Here is a 19393-nt window from a genome sequence, read left to right on the forward strand (position 1 = left end):
TAGGAAGTTAATCGTTGCAGACACTCGAGGGAGTAAATAGTCTTTAATTTTACTCACGTTTTAACATAGAATTGTGTGTTTCCTTGGAATCTCAGTATTTAATGATGAGAGTGAAGAATGTATGTTAGGTCCCAAGTGGTTTTCTATGAGAAGAATCAAGTTGAATTTTATGTAAGACATTGTTCTAGCTACTCAGTGTGGTCTGTAGATTGGATAGAGTGGAGAGAAGAAGGGAGTATTTTCACTATGGAACTTTTAAAATGCATTTTTGCTGTGTGAAATAATCAGATTTTGTGTGTGTGTGTGCGCGCGCGCGTGCGCGTGCGTGCGTGTGCATGCACGCATGTATGCGTGCACTCATGTGCTTTCCCTTGGCCTGTTCTGCCTAAGCTAGTGCTCTATTTTGAACCACAGCTCTACTTCTGGCTTTTTGGTGGTTTCTAGGAAATAAGAGTGTCATGGACTTACTTTCCTGAGCTGACTTCTAACCATGATCCTCAGAATCTCAGCCTCCTAAGTAGCTAGGATAACAGGTGTGAGCAACCAACACTAGACTTCAAGTTGTTTTGTTTTTTTGTCTTAGAATGTTGGCTGTGTGGCTCTAGCTGCTTGGGAGGGGAGGTGGAGATTGGAGGCCTCGAATTTGGGCACCAACCAGATAGACGTGGGCACAGACTCCTTCTCAGTGGTGCGTGCCTGATAGCTCATTGACAGGGAACGCACACAGGATGAGTCCAGTCCTTGTTGGCCCTGGCATATCTTGAAAATAACCAGCAGAATGGCTCAGAGGTAGAGTACATCTTAGCTCATGCAGGGCACTGAGTTCAAACTGGGAGCCAGAGGTGGGGGGAGAGAAGGTATATCAGCTCATACTTTCCCCATTTTTTCCCCTAATGGTATTGGATTTGAACTCAGGGCCTCATTCTTGCTAGGTAGGTACTATATCACTTGAGTCACAATCAAGATTTACTTATCTTTATTTTCTAATTAAAATACATATATGAAAAAGGAGAGCAGCCTGCCAGCAGTAATTCTAGCTATTCAGAAGGCTGAGATCTGAGGATCATGGTTTGAAGCCAACTCAGACTAGAAAGTCATTGAGACTCTTATCTCTAATTAAACCCCAATAAAGCCAGAAGAGGAACTGTGGCTCAACTGATAGAATGCTAGCCTTGAGCAAAAAAGCCCCAGGACCAGCACCAAACAAAACAAAAACAGTTAGGTTCTGTTAGCTCACTCCTACAATCCTAGCTACTTTGAAGGCTATGATCTGAAGGTTTCTGTTCAAGCCAGACCAGGTATAGAGTAGTCTCAGTCCATGAGAGTATTCTTTGTGCTGGTTCTGGGGCTTGAACTCAGGGCCTTGTGTTTCACTTGACTTTTTTTTCTCCTTCAAGGCTGGCACTCTACCATTTGAGTTACTCCTCCACTTTTGGCTTTTTGCTGGTTAATTGAAGAGAAGCATTTGGAGTATGTCTGCTTGGGCTGGCTTCAAATTGTTATCCTCAGACCTCAGTTTCCCAAGTAGCTGGCAGTTCAGGCCTAAACCACCTGCACTAGCTTTTGAGACTGGTTTCTGCTGACACAAGGGACTTGACTTGAGTCAAAAGATCAACTGCTGATTGAAGGAAATAACAACAAGGGATCTGATTGAGGCATAAATGAGTTGAGTCTCATTACCACCATCAAAAATGCTCGTAAGCATCACCAGCAAAGTCAGCGCCCACATTTGTCAGGGATGTTGTGTGAGGCCTGGGTAGGTGAGCATGGAGAAACGGATTTCTCTTCACTCCTGGTGTGGTTGCCAGGCAGTATTAGCAGTTCACAGCTAGTAGCAGCTGGGCTGAGCTGTGAACTGTGGCGAGTTCAGGGGATACGGATCCTACATGGCTACTAGCAGGTTACTTACTCTTCTCCGTGGTCAGGTACTTTTACATCGGGTTTACTTTGTGAACCAGTTCTTTCTGTAGCGTGACCAGCTCCGCCTGCTTCTGGTCTGTCTGTAGTTTGACTTCCCCAAGCGCCCACCATCGATGCTCTTTACACTGTGGCTCTCTTCTTGATGCCAACTGAAAAGGCTGCTGAGAAGCAACTGTTTTTTGCTCTTTCTTGGGAACAAATGGCTCCTGGGATCCATCCATCTCTGGATGAGGCTTTAAACAAGCTACTTTCTGATACTTCAGCTCTTTTCTAACTATTGTTCCTCATCTCTTCCTCTGAGAAGAAGGCCCAGTGAAGGTCACATCCTTTACCTTTCTCTGTGTTGGATTAAGACAAGAGAAGTGCCTTGAATATGACGCCTCCTCTTTCTTCAGTTCTTTTACTTTCTTTCCAGTATTCAGAAGGAGAACAGGCATATTTCTATACTTCTTGGCTCTGGTTGAACTGTCTTACCTAATCATGGTGGCACTCAGGTTCTGTTCGTCAGTGAGAAGTGTTGGTGGTTGGAAGAGTCATCACTATCAGTCTGTCCTCTTAATCTCTCTGGTAGCATTTGGATTTTGTTCTTTAATGCAAAAGGTTGGTGCTTGGGAGTATCTTATTTTTATGAATACCTTCAGTGTCTTCCAAACTCTTAGTAAAGTAAGATCTGGAATAAAATCCAAGCTGCTCATCTTTTAATTATTGTAGGGCTTAAACTCAGGACCACAGTGCCATTCTGTATTTTCTGGTGGCTAATTTGATATAAGAGTCTCACAGACTTTCCTGTTCAGGCTGGCTTTGACCCATAATCCTCAGTTCTTGGCCTGCTGAATAGCTAGTATTACAGGCATGAGCCACTGGTGCAGAGCTATTTTTTCCTTTTTAAATTTCATTTTTATTGTTATTATAAAGATGATGTAGAAAGAAGTAGTAAGTCTGGTAAAGAGTACATTTCTTTTTGGACAATATCACCCCTTCCCTTGCTCTCTCCCAGACTTTTGATCCAACCTTTAACTTTGGTGCCTCCATTGTTTTACTCCGTTTCCATCCAACGCCAAGAGGCTGAGTAGATGTTTCCACACAGTGTTTTCTTGAGCAAGACTGGTCCGTCTTCAAGAATGTTGGGATCTAGTTCCTTTGCTTTGAATTTGTGTGCCTGTTTCTAGAGGTTTTCACCCTTCTTGTTGCATTGGACATTTTCAGGTCACAGATCTTGTGTGCTGCTTGGTTTGCAGTTCAGGAGTCTGGGATTCTCTAGAGATCTTGGCCACAGAAGACTTGGAGGGTAACAGGCTTCCCAAATGGTTTCTGTTAGGGGTTCATTTGTAGAACATTTGGTGCAAATATTCTCCTTACTCTAGTCATGGTTAAAGGTCTAATAACATACCTCTTAGTCATTTAAAAGATGTATTTAAAACTTGGCCTACTTCTTGGGGGTAAATAGTTTTAATTTGCTCATCTGCTGAAGTAGAACTCAGCTGATTTACTAGGATTCCTTCACAGGTTGCCCTACTCCTTAAGAGCACCATTCTTGAATTCTTCATTCTTTTTCCACATCTGTACAACTCTTGTTGTATTTTCATTCTTTTGTCGTTGTTGGTGGTGGTGGTGGTGGTCATGGGGTTTGAGCTCTAGCCCTGGGTGCTCTCCCTGAGCTCTTCAGCTCAAGGCTAGCGCTCTACCACTTGAGCCATAATGCCACTTCCAGCCTTTTCTGTTATGTGGTGCTGAGGAATGGAGCCCAGGGCCTCATGCTTGTGAGGCAGGTGCTCCACCACTTCCCAGCTGCTGTATTTTCATTCTTTTGTCCATCTCTTTTCAGTACTTTTTTTTTTTTTTTAATCTTTTTGGCACTAGCTAATTTTCAACTCAAGGCCTTGAGCCTACTCAGTTTTCTTGCTTTATTGATACTCTACTACTTGAATTAAACCTCCAGTTCTGCTTTGGTTTTTTGTTTGTTTTGTTTAATTGGAGATGGAGTCTCTTGGATTTTTCCCTTTTTTTGGATCAGGCTAGCCTCAGACCTCAGTCATTGGACTATAGCTATAGCTATGATTACAAGCATGAGCCAGTGGCACCAGAACTTTGCCTTGCAGGTGGCACTCCATGTACAGTATGCCTGCCCTTTACTTTCTCTGGGAAAGATTGAGTGTGTGTAGGGCGTGCATGTACACAGACTGACTTGAAATCAGGGCCTGTGCTCTTTCTTGGCTTTTTCCACTCAAGGTTGGTACTCTTACCATTAAAGCCACAACTCCATTTCTGTTTTTTGGTGGCTAATTAGAGATAAGGGTCAAAGCCAGCACAGGCTGACTTTGAACTGTGATCCTGTGAGCTCAACATCCTGAGAAGCTGGGATTGCAGACATGAGCCACTGGGTCAGCTAGGAGTCATTATTTTTTTTTGTCAGTCGTTGGGCTTGAACTCTGGACCTGGATGCAGTCTGTCCCTGAGCTCTTCAGCTCAAAGCTAGAGCTCTACCACTTAAACAACAGCTCCACTTCCAGTTTTCTGGTGATTAATGGGAGATAAAAGAGTCTCATGGACTTTCCTGCTCAGGCTGGCTCTGAACTGTGATCCTTAGATCTCAGCCACCTGAGTAGCTAAGATTACAGGTGTGAGGTACCACCTTTCTGTAGAATTCATTCTTTTTGGAAAGTTTTTGGGTTTTTTTTTTTAACCTGTAGTTTTTAGTTCAAACCTTTGCCCATGTAGTTGTCATACCTTTCCCTCTGTTTTGGTTAAAACTCACTGACTCATGAAGGCTTACCTGACAATATGAATTTACCTGCTTTAGGCTTGATGCACACATATTAAGAGCTTGAAGGGCCCTGGGAGAAAGGAGTATGTATCCTCTATTTACAGCTGGTGTCACTGCACATATGTTTAGAGCCGTTGCTGAGGTGACGAGCTGGCAGCCTACACCGCCCTTCTGGAGCGATGGGGTGCTGTTGAGTGGCATCTGTTCACAGGAGGGCACCAGCCCTTTGGCCTGTGGGAATCTGAAGATCACCCTGATCTCTTGTCTGTTCTCTTTTGGTTTGACTGCTCGATTACTTCACCCAAATAAAAGATCTTGTGATTCATTTCACACAGAGACATTTGGAGACATAGTATTGTTTCATCTCTTGTCTCCTTCCCCTGGTGGAGCAGGACATCAGTGTTTTCATTTGTTTTTTTCGGCCTATCTCATCCTTTAGAGAAAGAACTATGGACTTTGTCCTTTTCTCACTGGCAATCTTAATTATGTTTGTAATTTGATTTTTTTCTAACAGTTTCTTCAAAGGACTTGAGTTATGAATTATGTTTTTCTTCCTGGGCACATGTTAAAGAAATCATTTTATATTTTACATACATTTCTTCTGTGTGTTGACAAAACTTTAAACTATCTGGAAAGTAAAGCATCCTGTGACTACTTCACAGGGCAGCCATCTCTTACTCGTCATTTGTTGCTACAATACATTCAGAAAGATAAGATGACTTAGTAAATCTTGTTGGTTGTTTGCTCTTTGAGAATAGTGTAAAAGCTGTACCTTTCCAAGGACTATGCATGTATCTATATCCTATCTTTTTTGGGGGGAGTTTAGAAATGGGTCCTAATGAACCCTTCATTTTATCTTATTTTATTATATAAAGAGCTTCATATTATCAGTTGAGTTTATAATTGTGTGTGTGTGTGTGTGTGTATGTACATACGCATATGTATGTGATGGTCCTGGGGCTTGAACTCAGAGATTGAGCACCATCTCTTGAGCTTTTTTTGTGTTCAAAGCTAGCACTCTACACTTGAGCCACAGTTCCACTTTCAGCTTTTGGCTGGTTAATTAGAGATAAGAGTGTGACAGACTTTCCTGTCTGGGTTATTTAACCATGAACCTCATCTCTTGATATTCATTCATTCATTCATTTTGTCTGTCAGTCATGGGGCTTGAACTCTGGTCCTAGGCGCTGTCCCTCAGTTCTTCAGTTCAAGGCTAGCTCTCTACGTTGAGCCAAAGCACCAGTTCTGGTTTTACTGGTGGTTTATTGGAGATAAGAGTTTCACAGACTTTCCTACCTGGGCTGGCTTTGAACTACGATCCTCAATTCTCAGCTTCCTGAGTAGCTAGGATTACAGGAGTGAGCTATCAGTACCCGGCTTTTCTTGATAATTTATAACAAAAAATATCTGCCCTAATCTGAAATTGAAGAGGGCCATGTTTGTCCAAAGCTTCACCAGACATTTGAAAGCATTTACAGGGAGTTTACTGCAATTGTATTATAAACTTTTATATAAGTTGAGAAGCATACATACAGATACTAATTGTAACATGGTAGTGTAGTATAAAGTTGGGGGGGGAACCTCCCAAATAGAGATGGATATTTTTTAGATAGTGAGCACACACTGAAGCTATAATAAAGTAAAACTGTGTGCATCATGAGGATCCACGTGTGTGTTATGTGCAGGCCCTGGCTGTTCCAGGGTTAATGTACTCAAAATGGGTTATATCTTCTGAGCTTTGTTCTTTTTTTTTTCTTTTTTTTTTCTTCTTCTTCTTTTTGGGTTCAGTCGTGGGGCCTGAACTCTGGGCCTGGGTGCTGTCCCTCAGCTCTTCAGCTCAAGGCTAGTGCTCTACCACTTGAGCCACAGCACCACTTCCGGCTTTTTTTTCCCTCTTATGTAGTGCTAAGAATTGAACCCAGGGCCTCATGCATGCAAGGCAAGTGCTGTACCACTGAGCCACCTTCCCAGACCTGTTCTTCTTTTCTGTTTCATTCTTTTCATTTTGTCACAAAGTAGTAACAGCTAATGATTTTTAAAAAGACCTGCTTTTAACACTTTACAAATGTCATATATTTTCATTGAAGAGTAAGTGCTTTTGAGTTTGACCTAACTCTGATGTCTATTGATTGGCTCTACCAGGTTTCAGCTTTTTCTTTTTCTTGTTTAGTTGGCAGGTATAAGCCTTGAGGCATACCTGGTTAGTGCTACTCTTTTGGTTGTGCCAAGGAAGAAGCTATACCTCTCTGATAGTAGCCTATACCTAATAGTAGAATTCGCTTCTACTGTGGCAGTGAGTTGACAGAGGTCTTCCAACAGCCCTGGACAACGGGAGTAGTCCAGGCCTGGCAACTCAGGGCCTGGGTGCTGTTCCTGAGCTTTTCTGATCAAGGCTCATACTCTAACACTTGAGCCACAGTTCCACTTCTGTCTTTTTTGGTGGTTAATTAAAGATGAGAGTATCAAAGGATTTCCTGCCCAAACTGATCTTCAGATCTCAACCTCCTGAGTAAGTAGGATTACAGGCCTGAGCCACTGGTACCTAGCCATATTGCTTAACCTGATTTTTCTTTTCCATTTCCGTAGATTGAGTCCATGCTGTTGACACATTTTATCTACTGTAACTTGTTTCACCTGCATTTTAGTGTGTCATATGCTGCAGTGATACCTACAGCTACTTTCCAAGATGGAGATGTTCTTAGCTTTGGGGTTGCTGGCCTCTGATATGAAGGCTGAACCTGGACTGGCATGGGAGTATGTCTTGGATACACCTGGTCAGCTAGCTTGACCACATGTGAGGGCTGGTCCTGGCCCCTAGAGCCCTCCTCCAGGAGGACAGTAAGTATCCTGCCACCTCCAAAGTAGTTTTCCATGCCAGCCTTTCACTTTGAGTAGGGCCAAACAAGAATCATTTGAGCTCATTATAAGCACATCTAGTTTCTGTGGTAAAATCTCCTTGACATCATGTAAGATGATGAGCCAGATTGATGCTCCTCCAAGTACAGGCTTTCTTTCCTGGAGCTAGCCCTGAAGTCTGGGCTGCCTTACTCCAGTTTTCCAGGAGTCAGACCAAGAGTAGCTGTCCCTAAGGCTGAGGGCAGAGAGGGCCATTTATCCTGACTTCACATAGAGAATGGCCACTCATGGGGTCATCTACTCTTTTTTTTTTTTTTTAATTTTGTTCAGATGTATTCCTATGACAGCTGTGAATATCTGCTACCAGCTTGGTGACTTAGTAAACAACAGAAATCTGTCCTCATGGTTTTGGAGGCCAGAAGCATGAAGGTAAGGTGCTGGCAGACTGTGGTTGCTCCCAAGGCTTTGAGTGGAGCTCTACTACTGACAGCACTTGGCCGTACATCTCCAGGCTTATCTTCTTTCTTCTTGCTAGAAACCTAGCTCTTGTAAGAAAGTTTGCTCAGGTAATCTGCAAAGGAGCTAAGTCTTGAAACCCTCTAACTTAGTAGTCATGCTCACTATTTGAGAAGGGGTACCATAAGCCTGTTTTTCTCCAGGTAAATGTATGTTTCTGTTTCTATTACTCCTTTTAGGTTGAAAGCTGATTCAGATTTGACTAGAGTACACAGGTTTTAAAAGTTTAGTTTGAGTCATATTCCCCTTGTAACTCCTGTCTTAGTTTGCATAAACTTAGATGTTTAGAAACAACAGTTTATGTCCCAGTTTAAGAGACTGGGAGGTCCAGAGTAAAGAAAAATTTGTGTCTGGTGAGGGCTCCCTTTTGGTTTTTAGATGATACCTCTGTGGAAAATAATGAGCAGGCTCTGTAAGGGTACTCTTTCCATTCATGAGGCTGCACCCTCGTGATGCAATCATCTTCCAGTGACCCATTCCATTGGGTAAAGTTACAACGTGAGGATGTGTGGGGCCCACTGCTACTCAGACCATAAGACTGTCCTGAGATACAGAACTTCTCCAAACACTTTTTCTCCCTGTACTATAGTACTGCCTGTTATAATTCTAAATATGAACAGAATTACACTACACTGGAGTATAACACATCCTTTTTAGCATCTGAGTTCCTGGTGAATTGTTTTGCCTTTGCCTCCTAATGCGCCTTAAAAGAGCAGAGCATGTATGTGGGTGCGGAATCTCTGCTCAGACAGGCCTTTGTCAGAGCAGTGTATTGACTTTTTAGAAAAAAGGCATTTGTTGAATCCTGTAAGCAGGTGGCTGCCCTGGCTCAGCAGGAGAGGGGTCAGCAAGGAGCCCTATCAGACTAGCCACAGCGTGGACTGGACTCCTAAATCAGTGCCCCCAGCACACTAAGTTGTGCTTGTGTTGGTCTGTGCTCGGGATGAGTGTTTTGGGGATGACCATGGCGGTGACCCCTGTAGATCCTGAGTAGCAGAGTGATATGGTAGGTTCATATGGTGGCTAAAATGCCATGAGGGGGTCTCGAGGGAAAAACAGAAGGTGACAGAGTTGTATGTATCCCACTAGTATTCTTGAGTGTGGAGGCCAGGACCCTCACCTCAGAAAGGGTGTAAAACGTTGATCTTCAGGCAAAGAGAAGAGGAGAAAATCTTTTGGATTGAGGTGCTTAAGTGTGTGGTCAAGGCTATGTTGTGGTGTTCTGTTACTGAGGAGAGATAAATATATTATTTGTACAGTTGGACTTGTCTACAGTGTATTCTTGTATTGTACAGATTTTTTTTTAAATGCAAACTGCTGGGCACCACTGGCTCATGCCCGTAATCCTAACTACCTAGGACACTGAAATCTGAGGATCACATTTTAAAGCTAGCCCCAGCAGGAAAGTCTGTGAAACTCTTATCTCCAGTAAACTACTCAGAAAAAGCAGGAAGTTGAACTGTGACTCAAGTGGTAGAGCGTTAGCTTTGAGCCAAAGAAATGCAGGGGCAATGTCCGGTTCCAGAGTTCAAGCCCTAGGACTGGCAAAAACAAACAAAAATCATACATACTATGCCAGCCCTATGAGAGTGAGTGGACATGGTGATGAGGAGTCTGAGCTAGGATACTCCTTCCCCTTCTGACATTGCATAAGCAGTGCTCAACCGGTTATCTCCATTCATCTGTTTGCTCTGGCATTTGACATTGTAGCTCTTCCCCCGCCTTTCTCCTTCTCTCCTTTCCCGTCCTCTTCCCCTCTGCATGACACATGCTTGCTAAGCAAGCAGTCTACCACTAGAGGGATGTTTCCTTCAACACCTCCCCACTTTTTGGTTTTGTTTTTGAGATGGGATTCTATGAACTTTGCCCCAGCTGGCTTCAAATTCTTTCCTTTCTCCCACCCCCCAAGTAGCTGGACATTATATTTTTGAAACCCTTTTATCCTCTTTCTTGTAGTTCGTCCTGCCTTATAATCAGATCCCTAGAACAGATAATTGCAAAAAGGGGGAGTAATTTATGGGGCATGTTAGTCATGCTCTAGAGGAAGTTTCAGGACAAGCTGGGCTCCTGGGCCACTACCCTGGCCTTGCATGGGTGAGTGCTGCCTGGGCGGCCCTGCCTCTTCTAAGGCATCCCTTGAATGTCCTATCTTCTTGAAGCAGCGGGGGTTCCCGCCAGTGTTGAAGAAGGAGGCAGTGGGTAGCTGTGATGTTGACTTTAGAGGAGGCTGAGAAGAGCTCCAGCAGCACCAGCATTCACACGTAGGCCTGGCATTCTTTTAGAAGGTGCTCATGGACCCAAGCCTGTTGTACTCATGCCTGTCTGATCACTGAGTGTGACAGTACTTGCACTTCAACCAGGTGCCACTCGGGCTATAGAAATAAGTCTCTTGACTCTGTCCTTTAAAAACAGCACAGTATCTCTTAAATTTCCCCAGAGGTAGTAGCACAGGTGCCTGGAGGACTGGGCTGTGTTGGCTATGTGGCAGGGAACTGCATTGCTGAAGCCTGAATCAACAGAGTTAACACTCCACCTCAAGTTTCCTGTGATGTTGGCCTTTACATCCTAGTTTAGAAACCTTAATAAAAGACCTGAGCGTGTCCTGGGTGACCCGAAGCATGTTGCATGGTCTTGGTTGCCGTGGCCCAAGAGCAAGGGCAAGTGTCTAGCCATCCAGCTGCCCGTGTACCTATGAGGAACCCAGAAATACTGAACTGATGCTGACTCCAGGGCCCCTCAGCCTCCTCCGCGACCTGACCTGCTCTTGCAGGCCTCTGAGTTGTGTGTGCTGTAATCCTTGGAGTCCAGCTGAGAGGCTTCCATACAGCTGAGATTGAGACCTGTGGTTTTAGCCAGAGGTGTGTATGTGAAGAGGCTTCGTTCCAACATAGTCCCATACTCGTGCACAGCAGTGCTGAGTATGGCCTGTAGGGCTTGTAAAGGGGGCAGTACAGCTGTCCCTTCCCACACGCACCACATAAGAACTGGCTATTGAAAGCTTAACGTGACATTGACTCCTGAGTGCAGATCTCCTGCAGCTCTGCCCGTCTCTGCTCACTCGCTTATACCCTGATGCCTTGCTGTCTGGTCCTGGCCTGGGAGGGCTACTGTGCATTGGTCTGCACCAGCCCTCTGGAGAATATAACAAGGGCCGCATGAGTAGAAAGGGCCTGACGTCACCCCTTTCAGCTTTTACCTCCATACGCCGGGAGCCAGGTGTCTCAAAGTGGCTCACACTTATAACCTAGCTACTCAAGAGGCTGACGCCTGTGGATCCAGTTCAAAACTAATCTGAAAATAAAAGTCCCTGAGACTTAATTCCAATTAACCGGCAAAAGGCCAGAAGTATGGCTTTGGCTCAAGTGGTAAGAGTACCAGCTCTGGTACCAAGACAAAAAAAATAAGGGTGTCTTTGTTGGATATTGTTGAAAAGTAGTCAGAGGGCCAGTTTTGTCTTGTTCTTTAAGGTATAACCGCTGTGAAGGAAATTACATACAGGAGTACATGGTAATAGGTCTTGCGTCACATACACCTTTGCAATCACGAAGACACAGAGATCTCCCCCAGTAATGACTCCCTTACTTCACGACCACGGACCCTGGGTGCACACAAAGCCCACTGCCACGTGCTCTTCCCTTGCTTCTGGAATCCAGTGTGTCCAGTGAGCCCCTGTACGCAGTATCCGGGTTCCACCACGGGCCGTATGCTCTCTTGATAGTGGACCTCTTTTTTTAATCCCAGTTCGAGTCTGTTTTATTCAGGTTAGTATGCACATACACGATATGTCCTTGGTGGGTAGCTTCTTCCCTCAGAGGGATGTGGACAGAGCCTGTGCTGAGCTGTCCTTGCTCAGGTCTAGCTGGTTCACCTGCCTTGGCTATCTCCAAAGCTCCTGGCTGCCTACCTGAGTGGCAGCTCCCACCATCACATCACTTTGTATTCACTGTGCCCAGTGACAGCCTGGGTTGGAGGCGGTAGGACCTCAGTCTTCTGGAGGATGAAGCTGATGAACAGAGGCTGGCTTGCCAGAGAAGAGGAGACATGTGGTTGTGAAGCCAAGGCTGCTTCGTGGAAGTAGAAATGACAAGCGTCCCATTTCTTTCTTTATTTCTTTGAGCTCCAGAATGAATCCAAGGCCAGAAATCCAACATTAGTCATGCACACGCATACACGCGCGCGCGCACACACACACACAGTTGGTTCATATCCCTAGCTTTATTGCCCCCCCGCAGCACCAGGCACAAATGTGGTCCTTACTGGGTGTGAGAACTGCTTTGCTCTCGTCTGTTATAGGCATACCTGATAACAAATGGAGAGCTCTGAACCAGTTAAGCAACATTTCTATTTCTGAAATGTTGTTTCCTGTAATGAGAAAAGCTTCTGCTTACAACACACTGTACACACATATGCACTAGCACAGATAACAGGTGATGACAGAATGATGTTCCTCGGTGGCGGTGAGTATAATACTTTCTGAAACTTTATACTCTGATACTTCACTTTATAAGCCAGACGTGACTGTGCAGCCTGTAATACTAGGCCTAGGGCAGGTTTGAGTTTGAGGCCAGAGTGGGCTAAATAGTGAGACCTCCAAAAAAGAAAAATAGTTTTATTCCTCGTTGCCAAAAATGGAGGCAGCCAGATCGGCCTTCAGTAAGTGAATAGCAAGACAATGGAATGTTATTCAGTACTAGAGAGAAGCTTATTCAGTGTTAAGGGGAGAACAAAGCAGAAAACCATGGAAGAACCTGAAATAGATACACTACCAGAAGTCCATCTGAAAACATGATGTGCCGTGATGTTCCATGGCATCTGGAAAAGGCGAAACGGGAGAGAGTTAAAAGACCCAAAGTTGCTGGTGATTAGGGAAGGCCAAGGGATGGGTAGAGAAAGCAAAGAAAGAAATATGTTTAGGGCAGTGAAGCTGTGATGGTGGACACAAGTCATTCCCTGGGTCAGACACAGAATACACAATGCCCAGCACAAACCCTGACACAAACTGTGACTGCCGATAGTCCTGTGTTGGCAGGTTCATGGTTGGTCACACATGGACCTCTCTGGTGCAGAGCGTAGAAATGGGAAAGGCTAGACGTGTGTAAAGGGAGGGCCATGCAACCGTGCTTTCTGTGCTCAGTTTTCTTGTTCAGCATGCCCCACAATGTTCATGATGGAAAAGTGTTAACTCCTTGGTCTGAGCCCTCCTTGGGATAGCAGTACTGCATTCATGGGGGCTGTGTCCTCCAGACCTAGTGTCTACTAAGACATGTGCAGGCATGTGTGCATACTCCAAAAGATGCCTGTACCCCCTGAGAATGCTGGGCAGGAACAGTTTAGGATTCTTGGGGTTATGCCTTGGTTCTTTGTAGCTGCTACTAAATTCTGAACAGTGGAACTTGTGCCGTGACAATAAAACCATACGTAGGTACTAAGACGGTAAATGCAGGTAGCAGAGGAGGAGACTGGACCTTCTGCCGAATTCCATTCTTTTCCAGCAGGAAGGGACAGTTTGTCTCAGCTGCACCAAAGCTGCCACCTGGGAGACGCGGAGGGGGAAATCAGGAAATCAGAGCTCTCTGAGCAGCGGCTTCTTACAGCCCAGGCCTCTGAGAGTGCGGTACTTGGCTTTGAACCCAGGGACACCCAGCCTGTACCTCGTTTCCTTGCAATGCTCTTCCAGTTAGTAGGCACAGCTTTATTGCTACAGAGCACCTTTCATTTGGTCGCCAGAGTCCTCCAAGGGATGTAATCATGCCCTTACTGCACAGAAGGTAGAAAACAGGGGACTGGGCTAGAGTGGCATTCCTATCAGCTCTGGGTTGCAAATGCTTTTCCACTCACAGAGCTTCCTGTTCTTCCATGACTACAGATTTGGAGAGCTGACTGGAGTGGAATGAAAAGTCCTGCAGGGCTGGGAGGGCATCACTAGCGAGGCGTCTGGCCAGAGAGTGAGCAGAGGAGACACTGCACGCAGACACCGCGGGGTCTCACCCTGTGACCCAGGGAGCAGAATGCTGTCGCTTCTCTGCTACAGCAGAAACAGATTCAGAAACAGCTTTTGTTTTAGTGAAAGGGGAAAAAAACGTTTTGGTAGGTAATTCTAAGAACCTGTCCTTGAAGTTTTCTGGTGCTAAAGAAGGAAAAGATGGCGAGGTGCGGTGGCTCACACCGGCAATCCTAGTCGCTTGGGGTGTGGAGATGGCCAATGCAGTTGGTGCAGGCCTGCCATCTCAACTACATCAGAAGTTTAAATCGGATTCTGGTCCAGGGTAGCCCATGTATGAACATGAAACGATTCAGAACGTGACCCTGTTCAGAAAAACAACTTAAGCAACAGCAGCCAAAGACATGACTCAAGAACAAGGCCCTGAGCTCAAAACTCTAGTATCGCCAAAACAAAACAAAAAAGAAAAAGGCGGAAACTATAGATGGGTGGTAGTATCCATTGTCCAGTACATTTGCCATTGGGAATGTAACTAAATTTCTGTCGCGTTGTGACCTGTGCCTCTTAGCAGTCCAGTTTCACTTCAGTCTAGTTTCAGAGCTGTGAAGATGCAGGGGACACATCTGTGAAAGCTCCTCTTCCCTGGCTCCTGCCAGCTTGCTCCCTCGAGCAGAAGGATGCTTTAAGGCCCTTGTTCCTGGTGCATGCATCAATGCCAAGACCTAAGGAGTTCTAAACAAAAGGTAGTAGGACATAAGACTGGTAACTCCAGCTGAAACAGAGGAACGCTTCTACCTGCTGTCTTCTATTTTACACCTGCCAGTCCTTTCCTACTTCTCAAAACTCCGCTTCTTCAAGGTACTGAAAAGCTTTCCTTTGGCCTATGTCACTCCATTTACTCAGTAGTTTCAGAATAATCATTGAAACAACTACCAAGAGTGATGCTTTGAAAAGAAACTAGAGTCTTTGTTTAAATTTTTTCTTAAGAGCATAGGAGCTGGGTACCAGTGGCTCAAGCTTTTTATCCTAGCTACTCAGGTGGCTGAGATCTGAGGATTGTGGTTCAAAGCCAGCCAGGGCAGGAAAGTCTTGTGAGATTCTTATCTCCAATAAACCACTAGAAAACTGGAAGTGGCGCTGTTGCTCAAGTGGTAGAGCGCTTGCCTTGAGCTAAAAAGCTGAGGGACAGCTCCCAGGCCCAGAGTTCAAGCCCCACAACTAACGAGAGAGAGACAGACAGAGAGACAGACAGAGAGGGGGCATAGGAGGTTAGTACTGCAGAGCCACATGGCCGTGTTTACTAAGAAGTCACTAGAATGGTAGTGTCTGTAGCTTCCTTCAGAAGGTGGAACCTCCTTTCTGCATTTGACTATGACTGGTCTTTGTAATTCACTTCTAAAAAATAGGGTGGAATGGAGTCCCGTGGACACTTCAAGTCTCTACAGTGAGGAATTAGGGCCTTTGGCCAAAATCGAGAAGAATTTTTCTGTCTGGGAAGTAGATGCTCCGTCCCTGGTCAACACCCAGTGGCTGACTCCTAGTGCCCAACTGCAGGTGCCAAGAGCCCATGTCTGACCCTAGAAACTGAGACGCTGCAGTATTATTTGGTATGGTGGTTGGTGACCAGTGCGCTCCAGCACCCTGACAATGGTCTGATACCTCACGCCTTTCAATTTGTTGAAAATGTTTTTGTTTGCTTGCTTATTTTTGAGATAGGGCTTGTATACAGCCCAGGCGAGGCTTTTTATAAACTTAACCATTCTCCTGCTCATTCTCCTAAATTCTGGGATTACAATCATACACCACTCTGTCTAGCTGTTTATTATTTTAAATCATGTAAATTCATGAGGCTTTATCTACTATCAAATTGAAATTGTAGTGTTACCAATTACTTTTAAACCACTTTACAATTGGTATTCGTAAAATTCATTTATAGCTGGGCTCATGCCTGTGATCCTAGCTGTGAGGATTGCAGCTCAAAGCCAGCACAAGCAGGGCAGTCTGTGAGGCTCTTATTTCCAATTAACTGACCCCAAAACAACAGCAGCAACAAAAGAAGAAAAGAGAAGAAGAAGAAGAGACGAGGAGGAAGAGACGAGGAGGAGGAAGAGAAGAAGAAGGCGGAGGAGGAGCAGCTGTGGCTCAAATGGTAGAGCGCTACACACACACAAATTTATTCTTTTAAAATGCACTGTTCACTGGGTTTTCGAAAATATGTACAATCAAGAATCTAGCGCCACAATTTAAAAAGGGTAGAATACTTCTATCACACCTGGAAGTTTCCTCAACTCTTGTGTTTTTGGTTTTAGCAAAGCCCTTTTTATTTTGAAATACTTACAGACTCCTGGGAAGTGATAACATATTAGTGTCCTCTGAGCCCCCTGCATCTCCCAGAAGCAACAGTACTACTATAGTTCTCAGCCAGAAGCCCACTGAAGATTGTGCACTAGACCTGGAGTTTGATTTTGTGTGCATGTTCTGCAGCCACCCCACATTAATGTACACAGGTGGGTACGCCACTGTCGTGAGATGCTCTTGGGAGCCTTTCTGGTCCTGTCCGTCTGCTGGCATCCATGGCTGGTTTCTGAGACGGACGGTGCTGTTACTGCAGGATGATAGTCAGTGGGTGGCCCAGGTCATCTGCAGGAGTTTGGCTTTTTCACACAGCAGAGTTATCTGGAGGTTCCCCATGCCACCTGAATGTGTTAATAATTTTCTTTTCTTTGCTGAGGAGACCAAGGGTGCAGATCACAGCCAGGTTGAAAGCCACTGCATGTTCCTCTCAGCTAGGGGAGAGATGCCCTGTCTCTGCTTCCCAGCAGCATTTGTGCCAGTGTTTGTTTCCTTATGCTCCATGCAGGTAGATCCATTGAAACAAAACTGAGTTTTTGGTGTTGATCTTGTATTCAGCAGCCTTGCTGGACCTTTGTTATTTCTAGGAGTTGTTTGTGTATTGTTCTTTTTTTTTTTTTTTTTTTTTTTTTTTTATTTGCTGGTCGTGGGGCCTGAACTCTGGGCCTGGGCGCTGTCCCTCAGCTCTTCAGCTCAAGGCAAGCACTCTACCACTGAGCCACTTTGACAGCCCTTGTTTTTTATTTTCTACATAAACAGTTGTGTCAGCTTTAGATAGAAATGGTTGTATTTCTTCCTTTTTGATTTCCTCCTCTTCTCCTTGCTGTGCTAGCCAGGATTTCCAGTACTGCTGTAGTAGCAGTGGTATAGCCAGAAGCAAGGGGCAGACGTCCTAGCCAGGATTTCCAGTACAGCGGTAGTAGCAGGGTGTAGCCAGAAGCAAGGGGCAGAAGTCCTAGCCAGGATTTCCAGTACGGCTGTAGTAGCAGGGTGTAGCCAGAAGCAAGGAGCAGACACCCTTGACATCACACCTGCCACGGGAATGACAGCTGTCACCCTTCAGATGATGACGTCTCTGTGTGTTGGGAGTTGTTCTACCCACGCTTGCTTTGCTGGGTGATTTTCTCATGAGTATTGAATTTTGTCCAATGCTTTTCTGAACTAGTTGTTAGTCGTTTGTGATTTTCTTCCTTAGCCAGGCGGATTACATGGATTGACCACGTTAAGCCATTGTACATTCTACTCCTCTCCTCTCTTCCAGTTTTAGAGTCAGTTTACATCTGAAGCTCTGCCACACGTTCCTAACCAGTGCCGGTGGTCAGCTCCACACTTGCTCCAGGCCGTCAGTGTGGCCAGCAGAGTCTGGCCATCAGATGACCAGGCCCAGAGTTCTCTGGGACGGCTCTGCCTTACTGCTGGTGCTGTTAACTTCTTGTTGCAGTTCCTCTGCAACGATCTTGCCTTCTAAGTCCCAGATCTTGGTGCTGGGGCCTGTGGTAGCACAGAGCCAGTAGTGGTTGGGCTGAAGCACAGGGCATTGCTGCTGTCCCCCATCATCTAGTGTCTGTAAAGGTGCTTGCCTTCATTGAGATCCCACGACATGAGCTGGCCACCCTTGCCTCCTGAAGCACAGAAAGAGTCGCGTGGAGAGATGGTCACCATGTTCAAGTAGTCAGTATGGCCAGTGTGATTGGTCTTCAGCTTACTGTTAGCCAAATTCCATACCTGGTTGTCCTAGCCACAGGAGGTAATGATAAGGGTGCTGCTGTTGGGTGAGACGTGGACACAGGACGCCCACTCAGAGCGACTCTCATCCTGGACTGGGCATTTGCGTACACTCAGGATCCAGAGGCACTGTGCTGGTGTCAGAGGAGACGGCCACGCCCAGCACGTTCTAGATATGGCCTACAAATTGTCTCGTCCTGGTGCTCGCTGGGAGATCCCATAGGCAAAGCATTCCATCCCAGGAGCCTGAGAGGGCAAAGTGGGATGCCCCCACAGAGCCCTTGAGGGGGATCTGTTTAGTTGTGGCCATAGCATTTGCAATGAGGAGTTGCAGATCACCTCTATTACTTGTTATTATTAGTGCTCCTCCACATTTCTAAGTAGACTTAGAATTATACCGTGTGTGTGTGTGTGTGTGTGTGTGTGTGTGTGTGTGTGTGTGTGTGTGTGTGTGTGTGTGTGTGTGTGTGTGTGTGTGTGTGTGTGTGTGTGTGTGTGTGTGTGTGTGTGTGTGTGTGTGTGTGTGTGTGTGTGAGATAGGGCTTGAACTCTGGGCCTGGGCGCTGTCCCTTAGCCCTTCAGCTCAAGGAGAGCACTCACCGCTTGAGCCATAGTGCCACTTCCGGTTTTCTGTTGGTTAATTGGAGATAAGAGTCTCACAGATGTTCCTGGCCAGGTTGGCTTTGAACTGTGATCCTCAGATCTCAGCCTCTTCCTGAGTAGCCAGGATGACAGGCGTGAGCCACTGGCACCTGGTAGCCCATCTTTTCTCTACTTGTTCTGTCCATTTTGACATGAAGAGCACTGGGTGGCAATAAATCTTGGTCCTTTAACCTGCTGTGAGCGGCTGAATAGTAGGTGGTGCCAAGTCGCCCTGTACATACAGCTTTCATGTCTCTCTCTGGTTTAGAGCACGTTGACTGTGGAGTGGGTTGCTGGGTTTCAGGGTGATGCCTCACAGCCTCCTTCCTTTCACATTCCCTCCAGCAGTGCTCAGACAGCCACAGCCTTCTGACCTTCCTCTTCATTTGTGTGTGGCTTCTCTGGCCACTTCCCTACAGCTAAGCCTTGCAGGATTTCCTGATTCACTGTTTTACTCTGTTTTCCATGCTTTGCTGCGATTACTGTTTTTAGTCATTCATTTCTGCCCTTAACACGTGCATGTACATTTCTGTCCTCTTTCATCAAATGTAGGCTGCATCTTAATTCCTCTTGTGGAATACAAGTATTATTTCTAATCCCTTTCCAGCCTTTTTCATCTGCATCTTCCCAGAGTTGTATGCTTACCTGTACCTTGTCAGAAGTTAGAGGTGCCTCTT

At 45.5% G+C, this 19393-nt stretch overlaps 1 protein-coding gene and 1 pseudogene across 5 annotated transcripts in view; one reads left to right on the forward strand and one right to left on the reverse strand.

Annotated features, from left to right (window-relative positions):
- Positions 1 to 19393, forward strand: part of Ankrd11 (ankyrin repeat domain 11) — a 144273-nt gene that overhangs the window by 83250 nt on the left and 41630 nt on the right. Inside the window, exon 1 of one of the 5 annotated variants that reach the window (XM_042702223.1) lies at positions 16406 to 16504. The exons of the other annotated variants lie outside the window; for them this stretch is intronic. The gene's annotated coding sequence lies outside the window, so the exon portion shown is untranslated. Of the gene's footprint in view, positions 1 to 16405; positions 16505 to 19393 lie in introns of those variants that run through there. 5 annotated transcript variants of the gene reach the window in all.
- On the reverse strand, positions 17305 to 18384 carry LOC122127946 (annotated as a pseudogene).

The sequence above is a fragment of the Dipodomys spectabilis genome, unplaced genomic scaffold, assembly GCF_019054845.1.
Source record: "Dipodomys spectabilis isolate Male_0828 unplaced genomic scaffold, ASM1905484v1 ptg000318l, whole genome shotgun sequence".
Classification (NCBI taxonomy): domain Eukaryota; kingdom Metazoa; phylum Chordata; class Mammalia; order Rodentia; family Heteromyidae; genus Dipodomys; species Dipodomys spectabilis.